Genomic DNA, 26165 nt, shown 5'->3' on the forward strand with positions numbered 1-26165 from the left:
CATGGTCTTCGTGGACTATATGCTGCATAATGATGATCGCCGGTATTTTACCTCTGTTGCACTGAAGACTCACTGATAATCAAGGTAATAACACAGACAGTTCTAACGGACCCAAGATATATTCATAATGCGTTAGTAATATCAGATTTCTCAAGAAAAACTGATCACTTATGATAACAAATGCCCTATCTGTATTCCCATTATCGCTACCCCTTTCTTGTTAATTAATCTGTCCTTCCCTTTAGTTGTTCCCATTTATGCATACATTTGATGAACGACAGCATCAGTGTCAAGTGTCTGAACTTCAAGCATACCAAAACTGGGCAGGACATGGCAAACTTGGCTTGGAGATAGTTTAACTCATTGAAGCCGAAACGGATAGTATATCTATTTTCACTAAGTTAACGCTTACGGTTAAGAAGGAGCAATAAATAAGTACGGATACATATCACATTTTCATCTTCTAATTGCCATCTGCTTTTACTATCAGATAAAGAGTGCAAGTTGCAATGTGTGCAATTCAGCTTGTGTTCTCTGTATCTGTTACACAGGCATTGTCTACAGTATCTCTGTCAGGGAAAAAGAAAAAAATCGCTGCAACGCAAGCAGACACCAGCACAGCCAGCCTTATTGTACACATCATCATGTTAGAGCAAGATATTCGCTTTCTCTCTTTCCCTTTTATAGATGTATTCAGTTAGCTCACCAAAATGGCCCCACCTCTTTCTGTGAAATAGACATTACCTTATTCAAGAAAGAATCTGCACTGCATTTTTCTGTCTGGCTCTTGAGAGGATAATTTTCATGTAAGCTTAATTATGTTTTAAGTCGGCCTCAGAGCAGCAGAAGAAAACACTGTTGGTCATCTGATCGGCAACAAAAAAAATAAAATCATACTTCAAGGTACCTAAACAAGAGGCACATTGGTCTTGGGGGGGATTCATAAAATCACTGTATGTAGCTTCCAGGATAAAGACAGATAATTCAACCAATAAATATATGAAAACATAGCAATTAAATAGACATTGTTACGTAAACAATAATGCTGGATACACACTATGCGGATCACTAGGCAGATCAGACAAGCTCTTCGATCCTTGGTCTGATCTGTGTGACCCCCATACACACTGGACTAGAAATAGCTAGTGTGTACGCTCTGCTATAAGATTGGGAGGTCGGGCAGTTTAATATTTAACCGTACATAAAATGCATCCTCCCAATCAGACCACAGCAGGAGCATTTTAAGCTGCTTATTGGCTAATGCTCCTACATACACACCTATCAGCCGATATCTGGCAATCTGCTCGACAAGTATATAGGTTTGTACACAGCATTGAGACCAAAAAACTTCTGACAAATTTTTCATGTTCTCTGGTGGAGATAGCCAAACTCATACCCTTCTAGCCTTCTAAACCGCTGTGCGTTACTCTTCAGGGGACATGTATCAAAGCTAAAAGACAAGTAAAGGTGATGCCCATTCCAATCAATCAGACTCTAGTTCTCACTTTACAGAATGTACGAGATAAAGGATAACCAGAATCTGATTTGCCTCCACTTGTCCTCTTTACTAGATTTGAAACATATTCCGCATAATCTGAATAATAGGTTAAAACAATACCATTAATCAAAAGAAAGAGACAGAACAGCAAGGAGGAGATGGAAGTTGCAGGTGATGGAGAGCTGCCCCCGAACACTGTTCTATGGCAACAACATATCTAATGCCTGTCAGATAATCTGACCAGCACACAGTAAAGTGGGACTTTGTGTTATCGCGATTCTGCTAAGGAAATCATGATCCAATGATTTGTTTCATAAAAGTATGAAAAAAAGAAATCAGCAAGTGCTAGTAATATTTTTTTCACTTATGTACCACGGGTGGTAACAGTTAAACGGAGATTAAATTTGTATACTTCGCTTTTAAATGACCATCAAGAATGAATGTTTTCAGTAATCAGTATGAGACTAATTGCAACTGTTTTGCTTTTTTTTTTTTTTTTTTTATCCTGCTCGCTCACTATGTATTTTTGTGTAAATGATCTCACATGACTCAACAAATCCATCTGCCTGAAGCAGGCCAAGTTCAGAGCCTTCCCAGGAGGGGAGGAGAAGAATTGCTTTGTGGAAAGGACCTGGAGCTCTGCCCTTTCTCTGGCTCAAATTACTCGCCTGTCAGGCTTGACAGATTTGGCTGAAAATAAAAGGAAACGGCCGTGAAAAAGAGATGAATGAGCTCAGCAGTTCCGTAGATAACATAGGCCTTAGTATTGCCCAGATCTCAAAAAAAAAACACTTCTCAGTGCCACGTACATCAGCAGTATCCTATAGTGGATACGAAAGGAACAGTCCAGGAATGGATTCATTAATGCAAATAAGACATAACAGAACAATAAAACGTCCCCCTCCTGTGCTGCAGCACAGGAAAGAAAAAGGACGTTTTAGAAAAACTAGCCGATGATGTCAACTTGTTCTTTGCCAACAAAGAGCTAGGTCATTTGTGTAAGTGTATGTGCAGTAACCACAGTGGGTATTAAGCACTTAGCTTGGCAATGACATAACAGTCTGTAATGTGAAGCAGTAACAAATGCTTTGGCTTCGAAACGCCTCTCCCGACCATCAGCCATATGTTTGGCTTCTCAGTTTTTCAGAGCGGGTGTTCCAGCAAACCATCTGGTTTCTATGCAGTGAAGTAGATGTAAAGGACAGTATTTCCCTGTGTGGATGAAGCGCTCTCCCTCCCTTCTTTTAAAACTACTTTCCCAGACAGAGTTTCTTTTCATTCACCAACTTTCAAAGCAAAGTTTACCTCATATAGCATCCTGTCCTCCCGTCCCCCTTTCCCTCTGGTTCCATTACTATAATTACTAAAGAATGCACAGAGCTGCAGTGTAAACAAGGCAAGTAGAGGCATTCCCATTTGTAGACTACACAGAGGAGGGCTTCCTCATGCACACAGATAAGGATTTGTAACCAGCATTGCTGATATTTGATCCCCAGTGTTTAAAAATAGGCACATTCTTGGCAGATGCAACAGTTGCCGTGGCGCCCTTGACACTTGTTTCACATTGAGAGAAAATGAAAAGCTCTCATCCTCCCCTGGAAAGTGAAAAAAATAAAATAAATGCATACACCATAAATTACATCAGCTTCACAGCTACACAGGGATAGGGTTCCAACAATGAGCAGAATTTAAATTTGGGAGCGGGATGAATGCTCAATTGCAACAGTTTCAAATTAACAATGAAATTGCTTTTGGCCCAACCTTAGCTGCTTCAAACCTGGATTTACATACAGTGTATTCCACATTTTTTCAAAACAGATTTTGTTTATGAATGTTTTGCTGCTGAAATCCTCTAATGGACAGATAAGCGATTGAACTTTTTAAATCCTGTACGCATGTATTCTGGCTATTTTATATGTATCGGGACAGCCTGCTGTTGAGTCCCTTTTAGATGGACAGATAAGCCTCGAAATACTCTTTTATCTTGTACGTGTTTAGTGTAGCCATTTGTATGTTTTTTATATTAAATTGTTATTTTGTTTACATATAAAATGTCTGGGCTATCAAATATGTACAATTGGGAATAAGCACGTTCCCTAATTCATTGCCCTCTATTGCTAAATGACATTTTTTGTGAGAACGGTACACACTATGTTTTGTTATGTTTTTCTTTACATGTGAATCCCAAATGATCAACAATCGTTGGAAATTCTTGTAAAACCAGAAAAGTGTTCTTGGTTTTAATCATACCCACCTGACTATTTCCCTTTTAAACTTGCTGTTGCACTCCCAAGCGCTTATTTTCTCCACTACTTATCTTAATGTTTTATTCTTGTTTTAGGTTTTGTTGCTGTGACCGGATGAGCCTTGTTGCCTGCACAGAGCGATCACAGATGTGTATTGGGTCTCACGGGACCTGGACCAATAGGGGAATCTCTCTTATCATCAGTAGCCGCCTGTTCAAGACTCCACCCACTGCACAGTTACGCTCTGGTGCTGACATGTCTGGGGTGAGGAAAAAGATACCCTCCAAAACTACTTCCAGGAATCTGCCAAGATACCAACCTGCCACCTCTAGCCTGGATCCAAGCTCCAGAGATGGGCAACCAGGGTTCCCTGGCAGAGTCTACTGCCCACTGAGTGGGCGTCCTTTGGGGCTCCCTGAAACCATTTTGATGACTAGGTTGGCCAGCTTTTCCTCCATACTACTTTCATGGAGGAGACCATAACAGAAGGCATTCCATTTGCCTAGGAGAACCAGCAGCACACAGAGAGACCTGGAGTCTCCCTAGACCACCAGAGTTACCATTAAGTGCAATTTCTCTTAAACACATTTAAAATACATTGAAATATGGCACCTAGTACCAATATGTCACTTTAAAGATAGCGTCGTAGCATGGGGCTTAAACTAGAGATGATCCGCTCATCTCTAGCTTAAACCCATCAGTGCCACAGCGGCCATCTTCTCCACGTGGGTCAGGGTCTCCAGCCACAGGTGCTAATGAAGTGGGCAGTTTGCATTGACACAATTCACTGCACCACTGCCCCCTGCACCTTCCACTAGGGCCGTCTACAGGCAGGCCTGGGTAAAAAAAAAAAAAATATCCATGAAAGCCCGCAATGGTGCTGTTAATTTACAAAGACCAATTAATTTATTTTGACCATTATATGGCAACTTTGTGATTATGTTCTCGTAACTAGAACATAATTGAATTGTTTTTTTTTTCTTTTCCGAAAATGTAACTAACAGCTTAAACAGAGCATTTCACAGTTTCATCACAAGCAGCAGACATCATTACCCTCCATTTTCCATAGATGGCATTACATGAACAATATCACCCCCACAATGATACCTGCACACAAGGTATCTACCACATTAGAAAGAATTCCCCCTTTTATATGATGCTGTCATAGCCATTATCTGGTGATCACCAGATAAAATCTAGGATTCAGAAAACAGAAAGCTACTGTACATGCCAATAGATTCTTGATCAATCATGGTTTATGAGCTACTTCACTGAAGCAAAACAAGCAGTGTGACATCTAAAAAGAAGCAGATGTTTCAATGTACAAAAATTCCATTCAGTTGCTTAAAGGTGTAATGAGCATGTTTTGATCATGAATCTCCTGGTATGTAGCCTTGTTTTTTTTTTCTGAATCTACATATAATAATAATTTATATATATATATATATATATATATATATATATATCAAATTTTATTTATTTATACAGCACTTTTCTGCTAGCTAATATGTCTCAAAGTGCTTTACATTTGCCTTTACAGCGCAAAACACAAAACAAGCTTAACAGTAGATATTATTGAAATTAGGAGTAAATAGGCAAGTCTTGTGTCTGTTTTTGACAAATTCTAGAGTGGGGGCTTCTCGAACTGTGTAGGGAAGAGTTCCATAGAGTCTGATCTACCATATACAGTAATTGTATAGGGTGTATTGGTGTTCCTTCTTGGCTCTTTCAGCAGGGTGCTACACCCTGTCCATTTTTGAAATGTGAAAAAGCACCCTGTGCTTCTTCAGTGCACCATGCAGGATAATAAATCACTCCCTTGTATACAGAATGTAACAGTCAGAGTGCATGTTTCAGTGTAGTTGGCTACTCCTTGCCCACCTCTGAAATTGGAACACAATTTCTATCCTTAGTGAAATGGATGGCAGAGGAGTAACTGCAAATGACATTACTGTGGTGGCTGCCTGCATAACACAGCACTCTGCTAAAGAGGGAAAGAACAGGGTAAGCAGTGAACATGCACTGCTTACACTATTTTCCTAGACTTATTTTGTACCTAACCGTATATATTTTAACTTTTCTGTTTTAGAACACAAAAGGATTGTAACTACTTCAGCACTGGAGGAGACCTTTATTATTATCTACTTATTATTTATATGCTACAGCTATTCTCTCAAGAAGAGACTGGGCATATACAGTATTTTTCTCAGTATACACGCGTTACGTGGGTATTCTATACGTATTTAGGGGTATATAACACGTTAATGGGAAACATATGTATAAAAACTATAAACATATGTTTGTGTGCAAAGCATCATATCACAAAGTGGCCTTCAAAATTAAAATGTCCCCTCCTCTGTGATCAGTGCCCTGCCCTAAAAAAAAAAATCCTAGAGTGAACGCTGGTGTACCCAGATTAAGCCTTGTTTGGCTATCATAATATTCCTACACATTGTAAGCCACTAAAAGGAGGCAATTAGCAAATGAGGGGAAAAAGCATCCTCAAATTCAGATTCTGTTGTAAAGACCTCCACCTGGAATTCTGATTGCAGTTTGGGAAAGGTGTTACCGCCTCAGCATCAGTTTACACTGAATTTCTTTGCAGTGCTTATTAGTGGGAATAACATTTGCTTCTTGTTTAGTTTCAATGAAAATCACTTTTTGGCCATTTTGGTTAAAAAAAAATAAAAAATTTATTGACGTGTACGATTAAGCCAAAAGTAAAAAAAAAAAAAAGGCACATTTTATGAGAGCTGCATAAAAAAGAACTGCGAGATTGATATTAGAATGTGACTAATGTAAAACATTGAAAAGGTGAGCTTAGAACAGGACAGAGACCCCTTGGCAACAAAGGGGTTAAAGAGACTTGTTATTCAAGTAATGTAAAACAGTGGTACCCTCCTGTATGTACTTAGAGGAGAGAGTCACCTCGATTCTCACACTCAATATTACCAGTGTTCTTCAGCTCAAACCCACATGTGACAAATTTGTAAAACAAGGACAAATTCTGGAAGAAAAAGCAATAGAGCATAGCGCAGCTTGGCAATTAAATATGCAGTAGGAACTGCACAGAGGTTTTATTTCATGCCCAAGAGCCACTGAAACTGAACCTAATAAAACCAAATGCAGGTAATTAACTGAACAATACTTGGAGCCCCCATGAGGAAAGTTGTTTTCCTCATGTGCTTGTGTATGTTTAATGGGAGGCAAAAGAATGCAGTTTGAATTTCATACCACAGCATACAGTACATTGTTGTAATCTGAGTCACAGCAGTAAATTCAGTATCCTGAGTGACTAACCATTGAGCCCCCAACAGCAAAGGGGATTCTTAGACATTAAAGCACATCTATCAATCTACAGCACATCGGCTGGCTGTACTAATGTGTGCTGTAGTAATTCCAAAATGTAACCCTCTTTCTGCCAATGTACCCTGTATTTTCTACTATAACATAATCCGCTCTACCAGCTTGCTATACTAATTTATAATGGTAAAAATATTTCAAAAGCACCATAAAAAAACAACTAAATTGTATGTCTAAAATTATGCAATACATATATGTAGGTAAGTGAAGAAAGTAGAAAACATTAGGAATTCTTTAAAGCAAAAAAAATAAAATAAAAATCACATTTTGAATGCATTTTTATTTTTTATCCCCTGTGCTTTTCTGATTAGAAGTTCCCTTACAGAACTCAGCAGTGAATGGGAGAGCATTGTTTCTTAGGGGCCTATTGATCATATAATATTTGCAATTGTACCCGCAATATTAAGGATCCCCAGAATCTGTCATAGAGGGACCCTCTATTTCTAACCGCAAAAAAAACACCAAAATATTCTGTGGGGACTGCTATGCAGTCGCATGTACAAAGCTTGGTCCCTGTAGCCAACATCTGAGACCAGGATGGGCTCTTATCGGAGCAAGTCTCCCAGCAAGAGCATAATAGTACATTTATGGGAAATTATTAATTTTCATAAAGCAAATTTAAATAAAAAATCTCTATCACATTCGCATTAAAACACTGGATTGTGATAAATATGGCCCTCATCACACAGTAAGCACTGCAGGGAAGCAATGACACACGGCTCTTGTTTCACTGGTGTACAGTGGGTCACTGCAGGAGCTTCAGACTTGCACTTTTCTGGCTAAAAGTGTGGTTTTCTACTGGGACAAGTTATATTTAAAGTCATAATGCCGACTTGGTTACATTAATACCATGCCGGCAATCTGTGCAAGACATTACACTGCTGACAATGTGATTGTTGGAGAAATAACTACTTCCCCTTCTACTACGAACATGAACTGTAATATTGTATATATGAAAATAAAATAAATGAATTATTAAAGCTACTTTTTGTTTCATTGTATAAAGTGTATTGATGAACAGATTTTTACTAACTTGACTAAATTAATTCAGAAGTTCCAAGGAAATTAAATAGTATAAAAGTTGATAGGTCATCTATAACTACTATTTAATAGATTCCTGCTGCTTTCTCATATGCTCAAACTAAGTCACTAGCACAGCTGCATATTTCCGCAAACTGCTGGTAATGTTTTCAACTGTAGCATATGTGCATCACAGACACTTGTGACTCTCCCTTACAGCCCATGTTGTGCACCATGTATTTTGTGCAACAAATGCATTTGCTATTTGGCTTCAACTAAACTACAAAAAAACCTCTATAATACAGCAAAAATAATTCCCAGTCTTGTGTAGGCAAAAATAAAATAAAATGCTTAAGCACACTCACAAAAGCGTAACCAATGCCCAAGCAATGAAGAAAGCACCAATCAGTGTATATAGAGTGTTCCTAAAAAGACATTCACCATCACTTGCACTTGTCATCATCATCTGCTCTTGTATGAACATGCACCCTTTTCCTCACCTGCATGTATTTGTCACTGCATTAGGACACTCTTACAGTACATTAGAAGTCCCTGTCCTGCATAGCCAGTAAGTTGTACAATCACATACAGTAGATCTGCATGGCAACATTCAGCAACTGTTGTGTGCATGAACTGTACAAATTCAAGCAAGATAGAGGCTGCTTTTGACACTGTGGACCATCCTCTCCTACTGCAAATCCTTCACTCCATTGGTCTGCGGGATACTGCCCTCTCTTGGCTGTCTTCCTACCTCTCTGACTGTTCATTCTCCGTCTTCTCTCATGACTCCACCCTCCCTCACTTCCACTAACCGTAGGTGTACCCCAAGGTCCTGTCCTTGGTCCTCTTCTTTTCTCTCTATACATTCTCACTAGGTAAGCTCATTAGTTCTTTTGGTTTCCAATATCATCTCAATGCTGATGATACTCAAATCTATCTTTCCTCTCCAGACCTCTCCCCTGATCACCTCACTCGTATCTCCAACTGTCTCTCTGCTGTTTGGATGTCCCTTTTCTTAAACTTAACATGTCTAAAGACCGAGCTGATCATCTTCTCTCCCTCCCCCATAACCTTACCTTCCACAATCTCATTATCTATTGATGGCACTACTATCTCCTCTTGCCCCCAAGTACGTTGTCTTGGAGTAATCCTTGACTCCTCCCTCTCCTTCAAACCACACATTCAGCACCTCTCACAAACCTGCCGTTTTCATCTAAAAATTATTTCCAGGATCAGACCCTTTCTGACCCAGGATGCTACTAAGACCTTATCCACTCACTGGTCATCTCAATACTGGACTACTGTAAGCCTGACTGACATTACTGGCCATTACTGACAAATACCTCTCTCCACTCCAATCTATCCTCAATGCTGCTGCCCGGCTCATTTTCCTCACCAAACGCACTACGTCAACCTCTCCTCTCTTACAAGACCTTCACTGGCTTCCCTTCCCTTTCAGAATCTATTTCAAGCTTCTCACACTCACTTAACAAAGCCCTCTCCCATCTACATCTCTGACCTTATCTCCTTTTACACTCCGACCCGTCCTCTTCACTTTGCTAATGTACGCCGACTCTCCTGCCTACGGATTACTTCCTCCCACTCCTACCTCCAAGATTTTTTACGTGCTGCACCACTTCTCTGGAATTCCTATCTCTCCCTCTCAGACTCTCCACCTCTCTACAGAACTTCAAACGGGTTCTCAAGACCAACTTCTTCACGAAACCCAGCCAAATCTCATCCTAACCCTCTGTTCCACGCTCTCTATGTACCCCGTCTGTGTCACCCCTGTCTGTCTACTCCTCCCCTTTAGAATGTAAGCTCTCACGAGTAGGGCCCTCTTCCCTCATGTGCTTATCCTTTTTCTTACTTTAAGAATCTTCAACTGCACCAAATCCAGCAGTCTTCTGCCACCTGATACTTATTCCAGTGTCATCTGCCGATGTAGCTATGTTTATTTACCCTGTACTTGTTCTATATTGTCGTCAACTGTAAGTTGCTGTTTTCCTGTTTGATTATTTGTTTATGTACTCTGTAATTGGGTGCTGCGGAACCCTTGTGGCACCATATAAAAGGATAATAATAATAATAATAATAATAATAATGATGATTTGTCTTACAACTTGCCAGAAACTCTGCAATAATTTGTACATTTAAAACATATTATACATGTCTGATAACTAACACAAACCATTTCTTACAAGAAAAAGTATATTTATTAATCCGCCAAACTAACCATGCCTAAATAAAAGTGTTCAGATTTTAGTGTTCACTGATGACGGTTATTTGTTGTAGTGCATACGAGTGTTTTTGTGACTGCAGCATTTTTTTTATTACACGTGTTATATAGAGATTCCCATAAATATTTTCTAGGAGATGTAGTTAATATCCCAGCGGTCGGATCCTGGCGGTCAGAATACCTACGCGTGATAACTACTGCCGAGAATGCCAACAGCTACGCTAGGATTATTCCCAATAGTGGGTGTCCACAACACCCATAGAGTAGGAATAGAACCTGTGGCGAGTGCAGCAAGCCACCGAGACCTCTGCGCAGCGAGCGCAGTGAACCTGCAAGGGGTTTTCTAGTGCTCGCCCTGCTGCCTGCATTCTGGTGGCCGGGATCCCAGTGTCTGTATACTGACCTCCGGGATCCCGGCCGCCGGCATTCCATCCCCAACTTGTTTCTAGCATATTAAAATATATGCATTTCAGTGTTGTGCACATTGACGATGTGTAACTGTATATATCAGGGCTGGCCAAACCAGTCCTCGAGATCTACCAACAGTTCACATTTTCCAGACCACCTTGCTGGTGCACAGGTGTAGTCATTACTAATTAAGATGTGCTGCATTCATTCCTAACTGACCATTCTACAGATCTCCAGGAGGCCTGGAAAACATGAACTGTTGGTAGATCTCGAGGACCGGTTTGGCCAGCCTGGTATATATAAATGTGGTTGTGTTTATGATGATGATCCTTGTTGGGCAGTAAAGATTATAACCCAATAAATTTAACGTTAAAAAGGTTGTGGTATAGCTATTTTCATTCTTTTTGTATTTGCTGTAGAGCGTGTCTGCATTGGGAGGCAGTCAATTGACCGACGACCGGGATCCTGGAGGTCAATATACCGACGCAGGAAACCCGACACAATCTACAATACCGGCGGTTGGAGTCTCGACCGCCGGCTGGTTCCCCCACTTGGGTGGTGGTCCACGACACCACCAGAGGGGGGATAGAACCCTGTGGCGAGCACAGTGACCATGCGTGGGGACACGCTGCACTCGCCGCCGGGATCTCATACTGATCCTGTCTGCATTAGCTGATCTGAAAGTGTGTGACTAAGCAAAGTGTTACGCTGAAAACCTGGGTCCAGAATGATAAGATTTTAATACTACAGTGAGTAATGTCTTCTTTTAGGTTTAATATTCTACAAGCTATACTAAAATAAAATAATTGTAGATATATATCCAGCATCACAAAAACTGGTCCTTCTAGTAACCTTACAAATTAAGAGATTAATAAATCAAATTGTCCCTTTTCTCAGAGATGAAACATCCTGCATCACCCCTAAGCGCAATAATGCAGGATGTCTTACAAGTAAAATAAGATTTTACTCACCGGTAAATCTATTTCTCGTAGTCCGTAGTGGATGCTGGGACTCCGTAAGGACCATGGGGATTAGCGGCTCCGCAGGAGACTGGGCACAACTAAAGAAAGCTTTAGGACTACCTGGTGTGCACTGGCTCCTCCCACTAAGACCCTCCTCCAGACCTCAGTTAGGATACTGTGCCCGGAAGAGCTGACACAATAAGGAAGGATTTTGAATCCCGGGTAAGACTCATACCAGCCACACCAATCACACCGTATAACTCGTGATACTATACCCAGTTAACAGTATGATAACAACTGAGCCTCTCAACAGATGGCTCAACAATAACCCTTTAGTTAGGCAATAACTATATACAAGTATTGCAGACAATCCGCACTTGGGATGGGCGCCCAGCATCCACTACGGACTACGAGAAATAGATTTACCGGTGAGTAAAATCTTTTTTTCTCTAACGTCCTAAGTGGATGCTGGGACTCCGTAAGGACCATGGGGATTATACCAAAGCTCCCAAACGGGCGGGAGAGTGCGGATGACTCTGCAGCACCGAATGAGCAAACTCTAGGTCCTCCTCAGCCAGGGTATCAAACTTGTAGACTCTAGCAAGAGTGTTTTAACCCGACCAAGTAACAGCTCTGCAAATTTGTAAAGCCGAGACCCCTCGGGCAGCCGCCCAAGAAGAGCCCACTTTCCTCGTGGAATGGGCTTTCACAGATTTAGGGTGCGGCATTCCAGCCGCAGAATGTGCAAGTTGAATCGTGCTACAGATCCAGCGAGCAATAGTCTGCTTAGAAGCAGGAGCACCCAGCTTGTTGGGTGCATGCAGGATAAACAGCGAGTCAGTTTTCCTGACTCCAGCCGTCCTGGAAACATATACTTTTCAGGGCCCTGACTACGTCCAGAAAACTTGGAATCCTCCAAGTCCCAAGTAGCCGCAGGCACCACAATAGGTTGGTTCACATGAAAAACTGATACCACCTTAGGAAGGAATTGGGAACGAGTCCTCAATTCCGCCTTATCCATATAGAATACAGATAAGGGCATTTGTATGACAAAGCCGCCAATTCTGATACACGCCTGGCCGACGCCACGTCCCACAGCATGACCACTTTCCACGTGAGGTATTGTAGCTCCACGGATTTAAGTGGCTCAACTCAATGCGACTTCAGGAAATCCAACACTACGTTGAGATCCCACGGTGCCACTGGAGGCACAAACGGGGGTTGACTATGCAGCACTTCCTTAACAAAAGTCTGAACTTCAGGCAGTGAAGCCAGTTCTATTTTGGAAGAAAATCGATAGAGCCGAAATCTGGACCTTAATGGAACCCAATTTTAGGCCCATAGTCACCTCTGACTTGTAGGAAGTGCAGAAAACGACCTAGCTGAAATTCCTCCTTTGGGGCCTTACTGGCCTCACAGCACGCAACATATTTCCGCCATATGCGGTGATAATGGTTTGCGTTCACTTCTTTCCTAGCTTTAAATAGCGTAGGGATAACTTCCTCCGGAATGCCCTTTTCCTTCAGGATCCGGCGTTCAACCGCCATGCCGTCAAACGCAGCCGCGGTACGTCTTGGAACAGACAGGCCCCCTGCTGCAGCAGGTCCTGTCTGAGCGGCAGAGGCCATGGGTCCTCTGAGATCATTTCTTGGAGTTCTGGGTACCAAGCTCTTCTTGGCCACCCGGAACAATGAGTATAGTTCTTGCTCCTCTCCTTCTTATTATTCTCATTACCCTGGGTATGAGAGGCAGAGAAGGGAACACATACACCGACTGGTACACCCACGGTGTTACCAGAGCGTCTACAGCTATCGCCTGAGGGTCCCTTGACCTGGCGCAATATCTTTGTAGCTTTTTGTTGAGGCGGGACGCCATCCTGTCCACCTGTGGCCTTTCCCCACGGTGTACAATCATTTGGAAGACTTCTGGATGAAGTCCCCACTCTCTCGGGTGGAGGTCGTGTCTGCTGAGAAGTTCTCAGTTGTCCACTCCGGGAATGAACACTGCTGACAGTGCTAACACATGATTTTCCGCCCATCGGAGAATCCTTGTGGCTTCTGCCATCGCCATCCTGCTTCTTGTGCCGCCCTGTCGGTTTACATGAGCGACCGCCGTGATGTTGTCTGACTGGATCAGCACCGGCCGGTGTTGAAGCAGGGGTCTAGCCTGACTTAGGGCATTGTAAATGGCCCAAAGTTCCAGAACATTTATGTGTAGGGAAGTCTCCTGACTTTTCCATAGGCCTTGGAAGTTTCTTCCCTGTGTGACTGCCCCCCAGCCTTGAAGGCTGGCATCTGTGGTCACCAGGACCCAGTCCTGTATACCGAATCTGCGGCCCCCTAGAAGATGTGCAGTCACCACCACAGCGACACCCTGGCCCTTGGAGACAGGGTTATCCGCCGATGCATCTGAGAATGCGACCCGGACCACTTGTCCAACAGATCCCACTGGAAGATCCTTGCATGGGACTTGGCGAATGGAAATTCTTCGTAAGAAGCTACCATCTTTCCCAAGGCTCGCGTGCATAGATGCACCGATACCTGTATTTGTATTAGGAGGTCTCCGTCTAGAGACGCCAACTCCTTGGACTTATCCTCCGGGAGAAACCCTTTTTATCCTGTTCTGTGTCCAGAACCATACCCAGGAACAGTAGACGCGTCGTAGGAACCAGCTGTGACTTTGGAATATTCAGAATCCAGCCGTGCTGTAGTAGCACTTCCCGAGATAGTGCTACTCCGACGAACAACTGCTCCCTGGACCTCGCCTTTATAAGGAAATCGTCCAAGCACGGGAGAAGTACTTCGGCCATTACCTTGGTAAATACCCTCGGTGCCGGGGACAGACCAACGGCAACGTCTGGAATTGGTAATGACAATCCTGTACCACAATTTTGAGGTACACCTGGTGACAAGGGTAAATAGGGACATGCGGCTAAGTATCCTTGATGTCCAGTGATACCCTGAAATTTTCCAGGCTTGCAATAATCGCCCTGAGCGATTCCATTTTGAACTTGAACCTTCGTATATAAGTGTTCAAGGATTTCAATTTTAGAATGGGTCTCACCGAACCGTCTGGTTTCGGTACCACAACATTTTGGAATAGTAACCCCGGCCTTGTTGAAAGAGGGGTACCTTGATTTCACCTGCTGGAAGTACAGCTTGTGAATTGCCGCCAGTACTACCTTTCTCCGAGGGCAGCAGGCAAGGCTGATGTGAGGCAACGGCGAGGGGGAGTCGTCTCGAACTCCAGCCTGTATCCCTGTGATACTACTTGCAGAACCTAGGGATCCACCTGTGGGCAAGCCCACTGATCCCTGCAGTTCCCGAGACGCGCCCCCACCGCACCTGACTCCACCTGTGGAGCCCCAGCGTCATGCGGTGGACTCAGAGGAAGCGAGGGAAGATATTTGATCCTGGAACTGGCTGACTGGTGCAGCTTTTTCCTTCTTCCCTTGTCTCTGTGCAGAAAGGAAGCGCCTTTGACCCGCTTGCTTTTCTGAAGCCGAAAGGACTGTACCTGAAAATACGGTGCTTTCTTTAAGCTTTTGAGAGGAAACCCAAGGTAAATTTTTTTTCTTCCCAGCTGTTGCTGTGGATACGAGGTCCCAGAGACCATCCCCAAACAATTCCTCACCCTTATAAGGCAGAATCTCCATGTGCCTTTTAAATGCAGCATCACCTGTCCACTGCCGGGTTTCTACTACCCTCCTGGCAGAATGGACATTGCATTAATTCTGGATGCCAGCCGGCAAATATCCCTCTGTGCATCCTTTATATATAAGACAACGTCTTAAATATGCTCAATGTTAGCAAATATTATTATCCCTGTCTTAGCGTATTAATATTATCTGACAGGGTGTCAGACCACGCTGCAGCAGCACTATTTATGCTGAGGCAATTGTAGGTTTCAGTATATAACCTGAGTGTGTAAATACAGACTTCAGGATAGCCTCCTGCTTTTTATTAGCAGGTTCCTTCAAGGTGGCCGTATCCTAAGACGGCAGTGCCACCTTTTGACAAACGTGTGAGCGCCTTATCCACCCTAAGGGATATCTCCCAACGTGACCTATCCTCTGGCGGGAAAGGGTACGCCATCAGTAACTTTTTAGAAATAACCAGTTTCTTATCGGGGGAAACCACGCTTCTTTACACACTTCATTCATTCATCTGATGGGGGAACAAAACAGTGGCTGTTTTTTCTCCCCAAAAATAAAACCCCTTTTATGTGGTACTTGGGTTTATGTCAGAAAATGCGTAACACATTTTTCATTGCCGAGATCATGTAACGGATGTTCCTAGTGGATTGTGTATATGTCTCAACCTCGTCGACACTGGAGTCAGACTCCGTGTCGACATCTGTGTCTGCCATCTGAGGTAACGGGCGTTGTTTTGAGCCCCTGATGGCCTTTGAGACGCCTGGGCAGACGCGGGCTGAGAAGTCGGCTGTCCCACAGCTGTTACGTCATCCAGCCTTTTATGTAAGGAGTTGACACTGTCGGTTAATACCTTCCACCTATCCATCCACTCTGGTGTCGGCCCCACAGGGGGCGACATACCATTTATCGGCCTCTGCTCCGCCTCCACGTAACCTTCCTCATCCAACATGTCGACACAGCCGTACCGACACACCGCACACACACAGGGAATGCTCTGACTGAGGACAGGACCCCACAAAGTCCTTTGGGGAGACCGAGAGAGAGTATGCCAGCACACACCAGAGCGCTATATAATGCAGGGATTAACACTATAACTGAGTGATTTTTCCCCAAATAGCTGCTTGTATACATATATTGCGCCTAAATTTAGTGCCCCCCCTCTCTTTTTAACCCTTTGAGCCTGAAAACTACAGGGGAGAGCCTGGGGAGCTGTCTTGCAGCTGCACTGTGAAGAGAAAATGGCGCCAGTGTGCTGAGGGAGAAGCCCCGCCCCCATTTCGGCTGACTTTCTCCCGCTTTTTCTGTGATACTGGCAGGGGTAATTTTACATCTATATAGCCTCTGGGACTATATATGATGTATATTTTGCAAGGCCAAGGTGTTATTTATTGCCCTCAGGGCGCCCCCCCCCAGCGCCCTGCACCCATCAGTGACCGAAGTGTGAGGTGTACATGAGGAGCAATGGCGCACAGCTGCAGTGCTGTGCGCTACCTTGGTGAAGACCGAAGTCTTCTGCCGCCGATTTTCCGGACCTTCTTCGTGCTTCTGGCTCTGTAAGGGGGACGGCGGCGCGGCTCCGGGAACGAACACCAAGGTCGGGTCCTGCGGTCGATCCCTCTGGAGCTAATGGTGTCCAGTAGCCTAAGAAGCCCAAACTACCACCTGTTAGGTAGGTTCGCTTCTTCTCCCCTTAGTCCCTCGCTGCAGTGAGTCTGTTGCCAGCAGATCTCACTGAAAATAAAAAACCTAAATATACTTTCTTTCTAGGTGCTCAGGAGAGCCCCTAGTGTGCATCCAGCTCAGCCGGGCACAGAAATCTAACTGAGGTCTGGAGGAGGGTCTTAGTGGGAGGAGCCAGTGCACACCAGGTAGTCCTAAAGCTTTCTTTAGTTGTGCCCAGTCTCCTGCGGAGCCGCTAATCCCCATGGTCCTTACGGAGTCCCAGCATCCACTTAGGACGTTAGAGAAAATGTATTACAGATAATGATTTGCTGTCTGTATCAGCCTAGTGTTGCTTCCATACGGAATGACTCAGCAGCCTTGGTGCACATGCCCTAGATCTTGCAAAACCGCAAGATCTCATTCAGAATGGAGAGCGCATGTGAGAGGATCACACAGTGTCATTAACAGAAGCCTAATGAACCGCTGTTCTGCATTTTCATGCACCATTCTTTTATCAAATACACCATTCTTCTATCAAAAACACAGAAAGAAGGAGTGATCACCACATTATACAGCTGTCTCTGGTACCCCAAGGAACCAGACTGATAATTATGCATATTCAGTTGATACTTACTGAAGAAATGTACAGCTATGAGTAAAAGGATAAATAGGATTTTAATTACCTACCGGTAAATCCTTTTCTCGTAGTCCGTAGAGGATGCTGGGGTACACAGTAGTACCATGGGTATAGACGGGTCCGCCAGGAGCCATTGGCACTTTAAGAGTTTGAGAGTGTGGGCTGGCTCCTCCCTCTATGCCCCTCTTACCAGACTCAGTCTAGAAACTGTGCCCGAGGAGACTGACATCTTCGAGAGATGTATTACACACAGATAGTGGCGAGATTCATACCAGCTCACACATACAAGGTACATCAAGCTAACGAGCTTGAAAAACTTCAGCAACAGCTGAAACATTACTTACCTAGTAATAATGCAGTACATAACTAACAACAAAGTTGTACTGAACCAGATAACAACTGCAGGAAAACGAAGCGCTGGGCGGGTGCCCAGCATCGTCTACGTACTACGAGAAAAGGCTTTGAACACCTCCAGATGGAGACCCCACTCCCCCGGATGGAGAGATTGTGTCTGCTGAGGAAGTCTGCTTCCCAGTTGTCTACTCCCGGAATGAAGATTGCTGACAGCGCCAGTGTTTTTCTGCCCAAAGGAGGATTCTTGTTACCTCCGCCATGGCAGCTCTGCTCTTCTTTCCGCCCTGTCGGTTTATGTAAGCCACTGTTGTTACGTTGTCCGACTGCACTTGAATGGCCAGATTTCTTAGAAGATGGGCCGCCTGAAGAAGACCGTTGTATACGGCTCTTAATTCCAGAATGTTGATCGGAAGGCAGACTTCCAGAATTGACCACCTTCCTTGGGAGGTCTCCCCTTGAGTGACTGCGCCCCAGCCCCGGTGGCTTGCATCCATGGTTAGAAGTAAATTGGCAACAATATATATTATATACAAACACAACGCTTGCAAACCACCAAAAACTGTTTGAATGTATCATATATATATATATATATATATATATATATATATATATATATATACATATACATATACATATATATATATATACATATACATATATATACATACACACACACACACGTATATATATATATACACACACACACACACACACACACAAAGGATTCCTGCGTCTCCCACCGGTGGCACTGTCCCGCCAAATGTAATCTATATGAAAAAGATAGTATACACTATCAAGGGAGCGCTGGAAACCTTATTGGATTTAAGTGTATTTAATTTATTTATACTCCAAATATACAACATAAGACATAAAACTATATATATATATATATATATATATATATATATATATAGGAGACAAAGATGCGGCACTCAGGGCTTTTGAAAAATACACAGCAACAACTTCTTGCTTTGCAACGTTTCAGTAGACCAACCTACTGTCGTCAGGCTTTAAACGTAAAGCCTGACGACAGTAGGTTGGTCTACTGAAACGTTGCAAAGCAAGAAGTTGTTGCTGTGTATTTTTCAAAAGCCCTGAGTGCCGCATCTTTGTCTCCTGTGATTACCCTTTATGAAGGCACCGGCTGCAGCTAAGTACATGTCTGACGAGTGCCAAACTTCATCTATGTTATATATATATATATATATATATATATATATATTCATGTATAAAATTACTATGGATAATATAAATAAATCCACATACAGTAACTCTTAAAAAATTGCCCTTAAAGTTCATTTATAAATAATGTCCATATATTGTCTCTTGTATATTTAGTAACAATTGTTACTCTTGGACAACCGTCTCTTAAGACAGCCGGGATACAAAGTTGCAGTCATTAACTGCAGCCACTTGGTGAGATTAATAATAATGACAGGGGGAGAGCGCTGTGTGTTGAACTGTCCACAGCGGTATGCTACGACCCCAAATTGTGTGTTGCTGTATTATGTCTCTTTAGCCGGAATAAAGATTTATAGTTGGTAATTTCAATCGCTTATAGGATTTTTGCTGATGACAGGGGGAGTCCGCTGTGTTAGATTTTGGCCACAGCGATACACTCTACCCCTGTGCTGTCTAGCCGCAATAGTTGTCACAGATTACTCACGGCTGTAGCGGCTTTGAGATGAACAGGGTGCGGACCTCCTTAGCTCGGTCCCGCAATAGCCTTTACCCTGTTTGGAGGCTCACCGGCAGACAGAGAAGGTAGATAGTGACGGGCAGCAAGATGCAAGTGCTGGTGCCTTCCTAAGTCCATAGTAATTTTATACATGAATTTATATATATGGTTTTAGGTCTTATGTTGTATATTTGGAGTATAAATAAATTAAATACACTTAAATCCAATAAGGTTTCCAGCGCTCCCTTGATAGTGTATACGATCTTTTTCATATCCATGGTTAAAAGGATCCAGTCCTGAATCCCGAATCTGCGGCCATCCAGAAGGTGAGGTAGTTGGAGCCACCAGAGGAGCGAAATCCTGGCCTTTGGCGACAGACAAATTCTCAGGTGCATGTGCAGATGAGATCCTGACCACCTTTCCAGGAGATTCAGTTGGAAGGACCAAGCATGAAACCTTCCGTACTGGAGAGCCGCGTAAGAGTCCACCATCTTTCCCAGAAGGCGAATGCATTGATGAACCGACACCCAGGCTGGCTTCAGGACATCCCGGACCAATGTTTGTATCACCAACGCTTTTTCCAGTGGAAGAAATACCCTCTGTACTTCCGTGTCGAGGATCATTCCCAGAAAGGACAACCTCCTGGTTGGTTCCAAGTGTGATTTTGGAAGGTTCAGAATCCAACTGTGGACACTGAGAAGATCGGTTGTGAGAGCAATGGACAGCAATAGTTTCTCCCTGGACGATGCCTTTATCAGCAACTCGTCCAGATATGGAATGATGTTCACCTCCTGTCTGCGAAGGAGAACCCTCATCTCTGCCATCACCTTGGTGAATACCCTCGATGCCGTTGAGAGGCCGAATGGCAGGGCCTGGAACTGGAAAAGACAGTCCAACAAGGCAAAGCGGAGATACGCCTGATGCGGCAGCCAGATCGGAATGTGGAGGTATGCATCCTTGATATCGAGGGATACCAGGAATTCCCCCTCTTCCAGACTTGATATCACCGCTCTTAGAGACTCCATTTTGAACTTGAACTCCATCAGAAAGAGGTTTAGTGACTTTAGGTTCAGAATGGGCCTGACCGAACCATCCGGTTTCGGTACCACAAAAAGGTTCGAATAGTAACCCTTGTTGTGCATATGAGGTGGTACCAGGGACGTGCGGTGAGTTAAATGGCTCAGGAGGCACTGGCTAACCCCAGAGCCAGAATTCCATGCAATATATGAACCAAAGGGTACATCTGGGCATTATACACAGGTACAGCATTATAAACTCCTGGAAATTTGGTGAGTTTTAATCAGAGATGTGCTGAAAAGATATGCAGGTGAGGCACTGCCTCATCTGCCATAGACTTTTTACTCCAGAGTTTGGGCTATAAAAATTATTAGAATAATGCAAAGAAGATATTTCAAACAAATTATTAGTATTTTTCATATACTTTATACAGTCAAAACTCTGGTTTAAACTTAAGTATGACAGGAAAGGCTCTGCCTCACCCCACCGGACGTCACTGGGTGGTACGGGCACAATGACTTGTGACTCCACCAACTTCTGGACGGCGGCTTGTAGGACCGCCCTGTCTGCCAGCAGAGCTGGTAAACCCGATTTGAAAAAAATCGATGAGGGGGGAGATTTTGAAACTCCAGCCTGTACCCCTGGGACACAATATCGTGCACCCATGGATCCAGGCCGGACGACACCCAGACGTGACTGAACTGCCTGATTCTCGCTCCCACCGGCCCCACCCCCGGGACCAGCAGTCCACTGTCATGTGGAGGACTTTGGTGTACCTGAAATAGGTTTCTGTTCCTGGGACCCTGACATAGCGGGTCTCTTGGACTTGAGCCTACCTCCCGGAAAGAAGGTGTTGGACGGCTTGGCCTTTCTGGGCTTCGTAGTCCGAAAGGGCTGTGATGTAGGTGAAGAAAGTAGTTTCTTCGGAGCAGGAGCAGCTGAGGGAAGAAAGGGAGACTTACCCGCTGTAGCCGTGGAAATCCACGCATCTAGCGCTTCCCCAAAGAGAGCCTGACCTGTATACGGTAGAGACGCCACACTTTTCCTGGATTCTGTGTCGGTAGGCCATTGACGTAGCCACAGTCCTCGCCACGCTGAGACCGACATGGAAGAAATTCCTGCAGCCGTGGAACCCAGATCTTTCATAGAATCCACCAGAAATCCAGCTGAATTCTGAATGTTGCGCAAAAATAAGCCAAAATCATCCTTATCCATAGTATCCAAATCTTCAAGTAAGGTGCCAGACCACTTTACTATAGCTTTGGCAATCCAAGCACTGGTAATAGTGGAACGCAGTATAGCCCCTGAAGCCGTGTACATGGATTTGAGTGTATTATCAATCTTACGATCAGCCGGCTCTTTCAAGGCGGTAGATCTCGGAACACGCAACACCACCTTTTTTAAAAGTCTGGATACTGACGCGAAACAATAGGCGGGTTTTCCCAATTTTTTCTATCCTCAACAGGGAAAGGAAAAGCCACCTAAACCCTCTTAGGGATCTAGAATATTTTCTCAGGGTTTTCCCAAGCCTTATCAAAAACAGCATTTAATTCTTTGGACGCAGGGAAGGTTAGCGAGGCTTTCTTATTCTCAGTGAAGTAAGCCTCCTCAAACTGCTCAGGTGGTGTATCATTAATATTCAACACATCCCTAATAGCCTCAATCATCAACTGCACCCCTTTAGCAAGAGATGCTGTCCTCCGTACCCCATCATCACTGTCAGAATCTGTATCTGTGTCATCCTGCATAATTTGTGCTATAGGACTCTTACGGGAGTACACAGCAGGGGGACCTGAGGTACCAGAACTGGGCCAGACTGACATATTCTGCAGCACCTGAGTAGCAGATTCATTTTGTTCAACCCTCTGTGAAATCTGAGAAATCATATTTTTGATAGAGGATAACCATTCCGGCTCCCTTGCTGGAATTTGTGCCAAATCAGTGCAATCCTGATTACATGGAATGGGATCATCTTGAGAGGACAAATCCACTGCAGCATATGACACAGACTCCCTGGACATTGCTATTGGTGACCACAAACACTCCACACACACGCACGGGATACAGACAGAGTTTCTCCCCAAAAATGGCAAGAGAGACACAGAGATTGGAGCCAACCCACACACAGCGCTTTTATACATATAAGGGAGACCCCTTATGAGCGCTAACAGTGTACCTTAATAGGTTACACAGCCGTTTTGCAGCCCCGTCCCCCCCCCTTCTACAACCACCTTGTACCGTGAGATAGCTGCAGATTGCTGTGGAGGGACTTGCTTCTTTCCCGGACAGCGCTGTGCAGGCAGAAAAATGGCGCTGAACGCTGCAAGGTCCGCTTTGAGGAGAAGCTCCACCCCCAAAATGGTGCTGTCTTCCCGCTCTTCATAGGATTATACTGGCCTGAGGATTGATGCTGGCTGAGATCCGGGGACCCTGACAGGCTGAGTGACCAGTGTAGGGTGCAGGCGCTGGCTCAGGGAGCCCCTCACAGCGCCGCACAATGTACCGCTGAGCCTCCCAGAGCGCAGTTAATACTGCGCTCCTACCATGATGCTGCCATCTTCACACCGGACCCCCGCTTGCTAGGGGGGTCGGTGTCTCACTCGCCACAATCTTCAGCTCTGCAAGGGGGTGGCGGCATGCTGCTGGGGTGAGCGATCCCCTGTGGCGGGGAACGATCTATCCCCTCTGGAGCTCAGTGTCCAGTCAGCGGAGATAGTGGCTCAGACCTCGCAGGGCGGACACTGCTCCCCCCTATGCCCCCCTAAGTCCCTCGCTGCAGGGAGGCTGTTGCCAGCAGCCTACCTGTAAAACAATAAACTCTAAAAAATAACTTTTACTAAGGAAACTCTGGAGAGCTCCCCTAGCTATGACCGGCTCCTCCGGGCACATTTTCTAAACCGAGTCTGGTAGGAGGGGCATAGAGAGAGGAGCCAGCCCACACTCTCAAACTCTTAAGGGGGGTACTCAGAGAGCGATCGCTACTTAAAATCTAAGCAATCTGACTAGATTGCTTAGATTTTAAGCATGATCGCTCCATGTGTACCCCCCACAGAGATAGCGATGCGCAGCCCCGCGCATCGCTATCGCGGGTGCTAGATTGGCCTGCTGTGCAGGCCAATCTAGCATGTCGCTCATTTCACCCGCTGGGTGAAATGAGCGACCCCCCCCCGTCTCCCCCCGCACGCTCAGCACACATCTCTCCCATATCGGGCCGGGAGTACTGGCCTATAAAGTGCCAATGGCTCCTGGTGGACCCGTCTATACCCATGGTACTAATGTGGACCCCAGCATCCTTTAGGACGTAAGAGAAATATCGTTTTCAGCTGTACTATGAACCACCCAAAAATAAATAAATATCCTGCTGAATATCCAAAAGAAGGAACAAAACAAAATATATTTGAAAAGATCTTTTAGGAATTCGTGTTCTGAATCCACGTAAAAAAATGAATCTGACTTTACAAACCAATAAATTGTTTCCATGAAGGTTGCAATGATAACACTGAACGGATTTCTAAAGGGGCAATGTATCAAGATACTTTTCAATATAATGCTGTCGAAACGGTAGTTTCTGCATAATTTTATGTTTTGTGGCCATGTACTAATAGCATAATGCAGGAGTTTATATATAATACATACATACATACTGTACTTGAATCTTTATATTAGAAAATGAAGGCGTATACAGTTTAAACTGACTTGACAGTATAAATAAAGGTCCTTTAGTAACTCCTCACACACATTCTTATAGAAATATAACATTTGATATGACAATGCCTTAACTATTCAGTTACATGGAGCATACAAAAAAATAGCAAATGAAACAATTGTAACTATAACTTCAAAAGGGACCCCGTAAGAGTGCCCTTGGAATACATGCGAAGTGTTTGATATGCAAACAAGACATATGTGCGAGTATACTGCAGTGCATTTTATACTGTTTGGATTGGCTTGAAACACTGGCATATACAGCATTAGGGTACATAAGAATTCGGAAGAAAGGTTTCTGTAGATAGGGATCACTGCCAAAGCAGTGTGATAAGGCTGCATATCAGTTCTAGGTTAAGAAATCTCATTGCACCACACATTTTCCCATTTCTCATTACAATCCATTGCAAGCAAGCAAAAAGGAATCCATTGTGTTGTGAAAGTTTCTAGAAAGTAGATCTGTACAGCAAGCATTACATCAAGTATAGAACAGCATATTTGCACTACATAAAATACAATCTAGGTATCATTGTCTTTGGTGTTCCCGTGCAGTAATACTGTATATGTATAATTCATCAGACAAGGACACTAGATTTTATTTTAAAGGCAATGCATAAATGCAAAGAAATGAGTGCACAATGCATTTTTAAAAGTGATTGCATCAATTTTATTGCACCACACAAAAACAGATTTACATCCCACTTGCCCAGTACTGCTCGTTTGAGCCTCATTAATGCATGCTATATCTCACAGTAAGGGATGTTGTGACACAAGCTATCCAGCAGGAAACAGCTAGGTAAAAAGAGCTATTCACAGTTTCAGAGGGTTTTGTTGCAGCCAGAAATACTGCCCAACGAGTTCTTCATAATACTGTCTGTGAGCAGTTTATGAGGAGCACTTTAATCCCTTTTATGGCAGTTACAATTGAATGAACATAGACTTCTAAGGCTTGCTACCTTGCCCGCATTTTCCCTGTTCTGTCCTAAACTCTGCATGCAGCGTTTTAAAAAGTTAGAGTAGGAAATATTTGACCCCACCTAGGTAAAACCCATTCATTTCTATAGAACAGTAACTTTTAGTAAAATATACAGCTCCTACCTGGGAGAATAGTACAGGGGAAATCAGTTGGGATATCAGACATCAGGGCTCACTATATCACCCGGATATTTTTACTGCATACTGTATTTTAATTGTATTGCCAGCACATTATAATGTGATTTTCTTCTAGAATGCAGCAGGTCAGCAGGGATACCAAAAGGTAGGACCACATGGTAGGCAGAGCAGAGCTTCAGCAGATGCCCCACAAAACATGGTATGATCATGTTCCACACAGGCTTGGCCATGCTCCCTCAGTTCTTCTAGGGACTGACGGATCTCTTGGTAGCTCTGCTGACCAATGCAAAAATATCTTGTCTTATAGCAGCTGTATATTCATCACTGCCACCATTAGTTTTGTGGTTAAATTGCAGGAGTAAAGCTGCTCTGGACTGAAACATGAAAACCTCCAATTATGCACGATCACTGACGATCCAACACTTTAAAAATATACCATATTTGTGGACTGTCTGCAGAAGTATTTATTTAAAGAAAGTTATCTAAAATATGAATACTGTATTAAATATACAGGAAGAAACTGCTTTAGCAGTGCACTAATTTTCCCATGTTTATAAATTTCCCCCACTGACATTCAACTAATGATGGCCTTGGATAGCCACCAGAGA

General features: G+C 43.7%; 1 protein-coding gene across 2 annotated transcripts in view; it reads right to left on the minus strand.

Annotated features, from left to right (window-relative positions):
• Nucleotides 1–26165, minus strand: part of BACH2 (BTB domain and CNC homolog 2) — a 486829-nt gene that overhangs the window by 359635 nt on the left and 101029 nt on the right. The gene's annotated exons all lie outside the window — the stretch shown is intronic.

The sequence above is a fragment of the Pseudophryne corroboree genome, chromosome 4 (genome assembly GCF_028390025.1).
Source record: "Pseudophryne corroboree isolate aPseCor3 chromosome 4, aPseCor3.hap2, whole genome shotgun sequence".
Classification (NCBI taxonomy): Eukaryota; Metazoa; Chordata; class Amphibia; order Anura; family Myobatrachidae; genus Pseudophryne; species Pseudophryne corroboree.